The 9,899-nt window shown below is 45.6% G+C and overlaps 1 pseudogene; it reads left to right on the top strand.

The window, feature by feature from the left end:
- The first annotated feature begins 257 nt into the window (after positions 1-257).
- The window catches only part of LOC148043644 (uncharacterized), a 138,923-nt pseudogene continuing 129,281 nt past the window's right edge, over positions 258-9,899 (top strand).

Here is a 9,899-nt window from a genome sequence, read left to right as displayed (position 1 = left end):
TCCTACATGTTTTTAAGTTAAATTTTTTATCTTGTATTATTGTATATTTTAATATTTCATTACTAGTGGGGTATGCATGCAGAGAATGTCTGGCTGGTATGCATGAGGGGATTGAGAGTGCATCCTGGAGCCCCCTCCACTGAGTGCAGAGGCAGAAGTGGATGGGGGCCCGGATCTGCCTCTCATCCCGGAGTGTATGATATGAATGGCCTGCTGGGGAGAATGGGGGCCGTGGGAGGGGAGGGGGGTCTACGGCGATGGGGACGGACTGGAGCATCCTGGTCATGTTTGGGAGAGGCAGGTACGACGGAAGTTTCAGGGCTGGCCATTACCGGGGAAGGAGGGCTCGCTATGTTACAGCGATCCCTCATTCCGGCCCTGAAAACTCAACCCAAGGACCAGGTGGCAAGAGATGTCAGGGCCCTGGTCTCAGGTTGCTGCTGATAAATGCCAGGTCTGTGATTCAGAAAGCTCCCCTCGCCCGGGACTTAATACTAGACGAGGGGGCAGATCTGGCATGTATTACTGAAACCTGGATGGGCCACGAGGGAGGAGTCCCCCTCTCAGAAATGTGCCCAGCAGGGTTTCAGGTGCTGCACCAACCACAACACCAAAGAAGGGGTGGGGGAGTGGCAGTTGTCATCTGGAAATCATTAGCACCTCGTGGGATCCCTGCTCCGGAGACTGTCGGGTGTGAATCCCTTCTGGTGAAGCTGGACCTTGGGGGTCAAGTGGCCTTGTTGTTAACGTACCTACCTCCCAGCTGCATTGCAACAGCCCTGCCTTCGCTCCTGGAGTCAGTAGCCAGACTGGCGGTTGAGTTCCCCAGACTTATAGTACTGGGGGACTTTAACCTGCCATCTCTTGGCGAAGGCTCCAATGGGGCGCAGGAGTTCATGGCTTCCATGACAGCCATGGACTTGACCCAGGTAATTCAGGGTCCGACTCATACAGCAGGACACACTCTTGACTTTGTGTTTCTCTCGGGGCAGTGGAGATGTGATCTGGAACTGAAGGGCACAAAGACATTGCCCTTGTCATGGTCAGATCACTTCCTACTGAGGCTTGATTTTCAGAAACTACTCCCCCACTGTAGGGAGGTGGAACCGATTAAATGGTTCCGCCCCAGATGCCTGATGGATCCCTTGAGATTTCAGATGGAGCTTGGGGAGATACCTGACTCCCTTGCCCACAATCCGACAGAGTCCTTGGTCACTGCTTGGAACAGAGCGGCAGCTGGGGCTCTTGATCGGATTGCACCTTTGCGGCCTCTCCATGGCAGTGGATCCAGGAGGGCCCCTTGGTTTACCGAGGAACTCTGGGAGATGAAGCACCAAAAGAGACACCTAGAGCGACGCTGGAGGGCCAGTAAATCCGAATCTGACTGAACACAATTAAGAGCCTTTATTAGGACTTATCTAGTGGCGATTCGGGCAGCAAAATGTACACATTTCTCCGCTCTCATTGTGTCCTCAGAATCCCACCCGGCCGTCCTGTTTAGGATAACCCGCTCCCTCCTGAAAGGGAGGGATGCAGGTGAACCCTTGCAGGGAAGAGCCGAGAAATTTGTTCAGTTTCTGTCGGACAAAGTTGCTCAGATTCGGACGGACCTGGACTCCACTTGGACAGTACCTGCAGAGATGCCGAGAGTGGGCCTTGATCGGATTTCTTGGAGTGAGTTCCAGCTTGTCAATCTTGAGGAAGTGGACAAGGCCATGGGAGCTGTGAGTACCTCCACCTGTTTACTGGACCTGTGTCCCTCCTGGCTGGTTTCGACCAGCAGGGAGGTTACACGAGGCTGGCTCCAGAGGATTGTTAATACCTCTCTACAGGAGAGATCTTTCCCACTGCCCTTAAAGGACGCGGTGGTAAGACCTCTCCTTAAGAAGCCTTCTCTGGATCCAGCTATTCTTAAAAATTACTGTCCAGTCTCCAACATCCCTTTTGTAGGGAAGGTTGTTGAGAAGGTAGTGGCCTTTCAACTCCAATGGACCTTGGATGAAGCAGATTATCTAGATCCCTTTCAGTCGGGTTTCAGGCCTGGTTACTCCACCGAAACTGCTTTGGTCGCGCTGACAGATGATCTCTGGCGGGCCAGGGATAGAGGACATTCCTCTATCCTGGTGCTTCTTGACCTCTCAGCAGCCTTTGATACCATCGCCCATGGTATCCTTCTGCGATGATTGGGAAAGGTGGGAGTGGGAGGCACTGTGTTACGGTGGTTCTCCTCTTACCTCTCGGATAGGTCACAGTCAGTGTTGGTTGGAGGACAGATGTCGACCCCTAGGCCCCTAAAGTATGGGGTGCCTCAAGGTTCGGTCCTGTCCCCCCTCCTATTTAACATCTACATGAAGCCGCTGGGTGAGATCATTCGTCGGCACGGGATCAAATATCACCAATACACGGACGATACCCAGTTGTATCTGTCCGCCACGTGCCAACTCAGCGAAGCGGTAGAAGTGATGTGCCAGTGCCTGGAGCTGTCAGGGTCTGGATGGGAGTTAACAAGCTGGCACTCAACCCAGACAAGACCGAGTGGCTATTGATGTTGCCCCCCAAGAACAGACCAGATATTCCATTTCTCAGCCTGGGGGGCAAAACTCTTCTTGGGTGTCCTCCTGGATTCTCAGCTGACATTAGAATACCACCTGTCAGCTGTGACCAGGGGGGCTTTTGCCCAGGTTCGCCTTGTGCACCAGTTGCGGCCCTACCTGGACCGGGAGGCACTTCAAATGGTCACTCATGCTCTCGTCACCTCTAGGCTTGATTACTGTAATGTGCTTTACGTGGGGCTGCCCCTGAAGAGTGTTTGGAGACTACAATTGGTCCAGAATACAGCCGCATGAGCAATTATGGGTGTACCTAGGTACACCCATGTTACACCTATCCTCCGCGAACTGCACTGGCTTCCCATCGGTCTCCGAACGCACTTCAAGGTGCTATTCATTACCTTTAAAGCCCTACATGGCTTAGGACCTGGATATCTACGGGACCGCCTCATGCCATATACCTCCCAATGACTCATAAGATCTCACAGGCTGGGCCTCCTTCGGGTACCGTCAACCGGGCAATGCCGGTTGGTGACTACTCGGGGGAGGTCTTTCTCTGTAGCTGCCCCAGCCCTGTGGAATGATCTACCCACAGAGATCCGGACTCTTCCCACTCTCTCGGCCTTCCGGAAAGCCATTAAAACCTGGCTGTTCCGGCAGGACTGGGGCTGTTGACCCCAAATACGGTCCAGCCCCATAGAACAGAGTGCATGGTGTTTCCGGGGTGGGACCTTGCTGATGGCGGCAGCTTAACAAGAGCCAAGGTGGCGCAATGGTTAAATGCAGCACTGCAGGCTACTGCTAGATCAGCAGGTCAGCGGTTCAAATCTCACCGGCTCAGGGTTGACTCAGCCTTCCATCCTTCCGAAGTGTGTAAAATGAGAACCCAGATTGTTGGGGGCAATATGCTGACTCTCTGTAAACCGCTTAGAGAGGGCTGAAAGCCCTATGAAGCGGTATATAAGTCTACTGCTATTGCTATTGCTATTGCCCCCAGGTTTCTGGTGGTGTTATCTGCCTAAATACCTGGTAGATACCTCATTCTTCAGGCAAAGAAGAGTGAGAGAGAGATCCAGCTGGTAAGAGCTTTTCTTTGAAGTTTGCAGCTTTTTTTTGCTGCGAATGGAAGGGGGGGGGCTGACCAAAGGCTGAATCACATCTCCGTGCCAGAACCCCAGGCTGTATTTATTATGGCGCAAAGTAAGGATCCCCCCACTTAGGACAACTTTTGATATATTTATTTGAGATTAATACAAGCAGAGTCCGTACCTGAGAATCTTATCTGCCTTTTTTTAAAAAAAATCCTAGCTTCTTTTTACAAGAGCTTCCTTCGTGCACAGGGGGTTTTTTTCTTAAAAAATAAGCTCCTAAAATGGCGATTGTGTCACATTCCTAACTATCCTGCAAAGAACAGTGAAAAAAAAAGATCAAAGGAACAGCCAGCCAGCAATCTCTTTCTAATTAGTTTCATTTCTCTGAAGAGCTTACAATACTTTTTTCTTATCAACTTTTAAAAGTTTTAAAAGACTCCTTGTTAATATAGAGACATTCCAAACAGAGATGAATATGCTGAACTGTTTCGTTACAATGCTAATCTTTTGAAACCTGCTTTGTTACAATGCTCTTTTCTGAAACCTTTTGAAAAACCTCTAAGAACAAATAAAGGGGGGACTTAATACTTTCTTTCCTCATAAGCTACACAGCGGGCCAGTAGAATTTGAATAATTGTTGAATAATTGTTTGAAGAAAGGATATAATGGCATCAAAATTAAATTCGGGGAGACCTCTTCTTAGGAGTACATCTCACACACTTGGCACAAAGTCGCAGCTTCCACCCTCTATGCCCCCTACTGGAGATCTGCTAATGAAAGAACTTTTTTTTGAAACCTTTAGAGAATTTAAAGAGCAGAACTCAAAAGCTTTCAGAGAGGAGATAAAGAAACTTAAAGCAGACTTATATGATAAGCTTGATACTAAGATTGCCAAAACAAATGATGATATGCTGGGACTTGTAACTGTATTGACAGAATATGTTTCTGGAATGGAAGATAAGCTAGAGGTTCTTGAAGAAGCCAACACTAACTTGACTTCCAAAACTGAAGTGGTGCAACAAAGAGTTGAAAACGCTGAAAAACAAATTGTTATGATACAGTACACACAGATGGAGCTTGCATTAAGAGTCAGGGGGCTGCGCGAAGATAAACAGGAGAACTTGAAGCAGATTTTTTCAGAGGCTTTTAACCGTCTGGTGGAAAGACCGGGGTCCAATTTTGACTGGCAGATCGAAAAAATTTATCGCGCTAACTCTTGGGTGGCAAAACAGAAGCAACTTCCCCAAGATGTAATCATATACTTTGCTACAAGAGAGTTCAGAAACATGATACTACAAGAGTCTTATAATACCAGGCTTCAAATTGGCGGACAGGACTTGATTGTCTTGAAAGAAATACCACCCCAAATGCTAAGAGCCAGGAGAGATTATGCTTTTCTAGTGGTAGAACTCAGAAACCGTCAGATACAGTATAGATGGGATGTGCCATTTGGTATTATAACTACATTTGATAAGCAAAAATATCATCTCAACTCTGTGTGGGAAGCCCGAGATTTCTATCCCAAGATCCTGAAGGTGGGACACCCTGAAACATCTGGATCTGGAGAAAGACCATGAGAAGGACAAGATAAACAGCAAATCACACAACTACCAGACAAAAAGCACCATTTCCTCCTTCCGGAAGGGCAAGGAGTCAGGGAACAAAGATCTAGCCGTATGACTACCAGACGAATGGGAAAACAAGGTACATTGCAACAACCTCAATAACCACCGGCCATTGACCAAGGAGTTGTGGTCTGAACTCTTTACAGAAGAGAAAGAAAATATTTCACTATCTCAATATTTTGTGACCTCTGCTATGGAAAAGAAAAATGGTATAGTTGTATACTTAAGAAAAGACATTAAGGCTGAACTAATTGAAGCAGATCCCTTTGGAAGATATATCACATTACACCTAATTCTAGAAGGGAAAAAGACTTGATGGACGACTTCGAAGTGAGAAATGTTTGGCGAGAAAGAAACGCAGAGGCATATGACTTCACCCTTTTTTCTGATGGACATCAATCCCTTTCAAGGATTGATTTTATACAAATCACTAATGATTTATTTTCTAGGGTGAAGAAGACAAAGATTGCGGCGAGGGTCCTTTCGGACCATAACCCAGTCTGGATGGAATTGGGAAAGGTAGTGCAGGCAAGAAGGTCTTGGAGGTCGAATGAGAGTTTATTTAGATATGAAAAGTATATTAATGATTGTAAAAAATTGCTATCTGAATACTTTGTTCTGAATACGAATAAGGGTACATTCATGGAATTTGTAGGGGATGCAAGTAAAGCTTATATGAGAGGAGTATTGATGAATATAAACAAAATACATAGACATAAACAAGGACAAAAATGAAAAGAATTGGAACAGGAAATTAAAAGAAAAATTTGAAATGTATCCAAATTGTGTTATAGAGGGAAGGAGGTGTCTTAACAGGAGGAGATTTAAAAGGCATTCCGGGAATTTTTTTTACAGAATTGTACAAAGGGGATAAAATTAAGGGTTTAGATATAGACAGATACTTAGATAAAGAGATAATACTCTGGGTTAGAGAAGAGTACAGGCAAAAGTTGAACCAACAAATAACCTCTGGGGAAATCCTGCAGGTAATCAAACAATTAAGATAAGGAATAATGTAAACTGCTTAAAGTTTGTGAAACGGCAAGAAGCTGAGTTCAACGTAGAGACTTTACTGACTTTTTTCTTTTCTTTTTTCTTTTTTAAAATTTTTTTCTTGGTTTTAATATACTTTAGACTGTGTTTGATAAAAAATCTATACCGTGTACAGGCTCTGGGAAGTCGGGGGGGGGAAGGGAGATGGGGTCCTAGGGGGAAGGGGGGAGGGGGGAAATATAGTATGTGCTAGATTTTAAAGTAACATGATTGCACTTGTATACTGTTGCTTTTTTAATTCTAGTGTAAAAATAGGAAGCTGAATATATTGATAGATAGTAGAAATACACCGAAGGGAGGAGCAGAAGGAAAGAAGAAAGAGGGGTAGAGAGGGTGGGAGAGAGGATCGGAGGGAGGGTGAGATGGAAGGGAGGGAGTGTATTGGGAGAGAGGAGTGATAGAGGGGGAGGGGAAGTAGGGTAGAGGGGAATGTTGTAGGGGAGAAAGGAAAGTTGGAGGGGGGTGAAAGAAAGGGTGTATGGAGGGTTGAAGTGGTATATTGGGTTTGTATTTTGGGGAGTATTGTTGACAAGGATGGCTGTGTTTATTGCTCAATGTTATATGGCCCCGGTTATGCACAGTATATATGTGACTGTATGAAATGGAAATGAAAATGAAAATAAAACATTTACATAATAGAACAGAGTGCATGGTGTGTTTTTTAAATCTATCTTTTCTTTCCTTCTATTTTATTTTTTCTTCTTGATTTATTTTGTACTGTAAGCTGGCCAGAGTCCCACTGGATTGGGCAGTATATAAATGCTATTAAACTTATAAACTTAAACTTATAACTCCATATTCGGGGAGAGACACTCGCTCCTGTGCAGCACGATCACACCGCAAGTTTTCAAAGCCACACTTTTGATTGGCTCGCAAACATCATGAGAGACGGCTTCTGAAGGAGGACAAACAGCGCTGTAGCTTCGCCTAAAGAATAGCCGTCTCTGTAGGGACGAGAATGTCACTCATCCCAATCCGTTGAGACAAATATTTAATCTCTCAGTTCGATGCTTTCGGAAAGCAGAAAGCCTAGATATTCAAGGGAAGATTTATCCTACTCACGATAGCATCGGGATTCTGCACTATAGCTCACAACGTCGCTATGCAGTAGTAAATTGAAAAGATACAATATGGAAAAACTGAGTCATTAAGCTGTAAATCCTGAACTAATATATTAAGGAGTAAGTCTTACTGAATTGCACATGGTTTTACATGTATATGCGGGGCCTCCAAAAAGAACAGGCGCGGGCACGACGGCGGGAACTTATGCAGTGCGGCTGGCATCTTTGACATGTTCAGGGACCTTGCAAGGTCCCTGGACTTGCCCAAGATGCCAGGCCTCCAAAAAGAATGGGCGCGGGTGTGAGGGCAGGGGCAGGAACTTACGTGGCGCGCCCGGTGTCTTTGACATGTTCGGGGACCTTGCAAGGCTTTTGCAAGGTCCCTGAACTTGCCCAAGATGCCAGGCCTCCAAAAAGAACGGGCGCGGGCGTGAGGATGGGGGCAGGAACTTACGCGGTGCACTCGGCATCTTTGACATGTTCGGAGACCTGCCATTCTCTGAAGTCCTTGGCCGGAGAAAGGGGGAACCTTAAGAACCCGCCGCCTTTGCTCGGCTGCATGGGGCAGGCCTGAAGTGTCGCTTTGCCCGGGCCTTGCTGCTTTTTGAGCCTCGGTCCAAGTACGGTGGCGGCAGCGGGAAGGGCATGCTGCGGGAGGATGGTGGCAGCCAAGGGAAGTGAGAATGCTGCGAAGCAGGAGTGGAAGGGAGAGAGAAATTCAGGAGAGGGTGACTTGCCAGTTAGCATCGAGCAGGCAAAAAAATCGCCCTTTTGCCCAGCAGAAAACCTGCCGGGATTGCCATGCGAAGTGTGACTTCCCAGCTCTTGCTGCTCCCAATCTGGGGTTTTTGGCTGAAGCCAGGTGTTCCGAAACGAGTTTCTCCTCCTAAAATCACTAATTGGATTGTTAATATGTAGTTAGTTAGTTGCGGCTTCCGATGATCAAGTTTGACAAAGCTCTGCTTGAAGACTCCGCAGGTTCGTTTTTGATTTTGACAGCTGAGGTGCAGTTCACTCAACATGTCAGGGTATAAGGAGTGTTATATATGCAAATGTTCCCTGTTACCAGCTCTCTGATTGGCTGGTCATTTGACAGTTGCTTTGGGTTCGAGTATAAATACCCTGCCAGTTGTAGGGACGTTTTGAATCGCTTGTCATCTCGCAATAAACATCTTACTCTCTGATTCCATGGCTCCTGCGTCTTTCCCTCACACAACACATATGTAACAAACATCATTTCCATAACTCCTTGATGATCCTTTTTGGGGGGTGGGGTGGGGGGTTGTGAATGCTTTATTTTCATGGCACCTCAGTGCAGCTCAGAAAGCAGCAAAGATCCCACTATCCCCCAACTCTTAATAGCCCCTCTTCCCATTCATGTTTCTGCTGTGCCATGGCAGTCACTGGCACAGTCTCCCACACCCTGCAGCTGTCGCCCTCCACTTGGCAATGCTCACACATTTTATGATTTTCAAACATTTTGTACATTTTTCTGTGTACAACAATAATACTTATATATTTGTTTTTTAAAAGGATCAGAAGCGGACCTTCCGTGGGAGGTTTCCTAAGCCTCCCCTGCTATTCTCCGAAGTCCTTGGGCGGAGAAAGGGGGGAACCTTAAGAACCATCACCACCGGGTGGTGTATGGCCTTAAGTTTGACAAAGCTCTGCTCGAAGACTCCGCAGGTTCATTTTTGATTTTGACAGCTGAGGTGCAATTCACTCAACATCATTTCTACAACTCCTTGATGATCCTTTTTGGGGGATGGGGTGGGGGGTTGTGAATGCTTTCTTTTCGTGGCACCTCAGTGTAGCTCAGAAAGCAGCAAGGATTCCATCCCCCACCTCCTCTTTCTCCCTCTCTTTCTCTTTTTGGGGGGAAGGAGGAAAAAGGACAAAAAGGAGAACGAGGGAGAAAGAGGAGGTGGGGGATAGTGGGATATTAAAAATTGTCCAAAAAAACTGACGATTTCCATACTACTGCTAAGAAAATTATGACACATCAATAAAATTATAGGAGCTGAGTTTAACTCAAGAGAAACTTTTCTAAAGGTAGACAGTTATATAACAATTCCACAATTCTGAAAGAACAAGCTTGTTCTATATGAAATTTAATGCTACAGCAGAATGGTGCAGTACTGCAGGCCACTTTAGCTGACTGTGATCTGCAGTTCAGCGGTTCAAATCTCACCGGCTCAAGGTCGACTCAGCCTTCCATCCTTCCGAGGTGGGTGAAATGAGGACCCGGACTGTGGGGGCAAGTTGCTGACTCAATTTGCTAAAAAAAATTGTAAACCGCTTAGAGAGGGCTGAAAGCCCTATGAAGCGGTATATAAGTCTAATAAATAAATAAATAAATAAATAAATAAATAAATAAATAAATAAATAAATAAATAAATAAATAAATAAATAAATAAATAAATAAATAAATAAATAAATAAATAAATAAATAAATAAATAAATAAATAAATAAATATTTATTATGGCATGGTTTTCATCTGCACTATATTTTTGTTGTTT

Source organism: Thamnophis sirtalis, unplaced genomic scaffold (assembly GCF_051295495.1).
Source record: "Thamnophis sirtalis isolate CommonGarterSnake01/CBP01778 unplaced genomic scaffold, rThaSir2_p1.2 scaffold_11, whole genome shotgun sequence".
In the NCBI taxonomy this organism is placed as follows: domain Eukaryota; kingdom Metazoa; phylum Chordata; class Lepidosauria; order Squamata; family Natricidae; genus Thamnophis; species Thamnophis sirtalis.
This window is presented reverse-complemented; position numbering and strand designations above follow the sequence as displayed.